Source organism: Nomia melanderi, unplaced genomic scaffold (genome assembly GCF_051020985.1).
Source record: "Nomia melanderi isolate GNS246 unplaced genomic scaffold, iyNomMela1 scaffold0014, whole genome shotgun sequence".
NCBI classification, from domain to species: Eukaryota; Metazoa; Arthropoda; class Insecta; order Hymenoptera; family Halictidae; genus Nomia; species Nomia melanderi.
The window spans coordinates 1,652,151-1,653,105 of NW_027475130.1; positions in this window are offsets into that span (position 1 = coordinate 1,652,151).

Below are 955 nucleotides of genomic sequence, written 5' to 3' on the forward strand. Positions count from 1 at the left end.
AAATCACTGTCTCATGGGGCCGGACTGTCAGGGTCAGGGAAAAATCCAATATATATCTGGTGATATCTCGGGTGCTATTAGAGATAGCGCAATAAACCAAAGTGCATTGTCTGCAGGAAGCCCTGGCGCGTGAATCTGTGCAGCGGGAACGACCTCGGACCACCAGGGGCCGAGAAAACCACCGTCGCATGGAGTCGGACACTCAAGGTCAGGGAAAAATCCAATACATATCTGGTGATATCTCGGGAGCTGTTAGAGATAGCGCAATAAACCAAAGTGAAATATCTGCAGGAGGCCCCGGCGTATGAATCTGTCCAGCGGGAACCACCTCGGACCGCCAGGGGCCGAGAAAACCACCGTCTCATGGGGCCGGACACTCAGGGTCGGGGAAAAATCCAATATATATCTGGTGATATCTCGGGTGCTATTAGAGATAGCGCAATAAACCAAAGTGCATTGTCTGTACGAGGCCCTGGCGCATGAATCTGTGCAGCGGGAACGACCTCGGTTCACCAGGGGCCGAGAAAACCACAGTCTCTTGGGGCCGGACACTCAGGGTCAGGGACAAATCCAATATATATATGGTGATATCTCGGCTGCTCTTACAGATAGCGCACTAAACCAAAGTGAATTATCTGCAGGGGGGCCTGGCGCATGAATCTGTGCAGCGGGAACGACCTCGGACCACCAGGGGACGAGAAAACCACCGTCTCATGGAGTCGGACACTCAGGGTCAGGGAAAAATCCAATATATATCTGGTGATATCTCGGGTGCAATTAGAGATAGCGCAATAAATCAAAGTGAATTATCTGCAGGGGGCCCTGGCGCATGAATCTGTGCAATGGGATCGACCTCGGACCACCAGGGGCCGAGAAAATTACAGATATTCGGAATCCGTCACCAAAGTTCATGTAAAAATCTAGCATATATCTGGCGATATCTCGGGTGCTATTA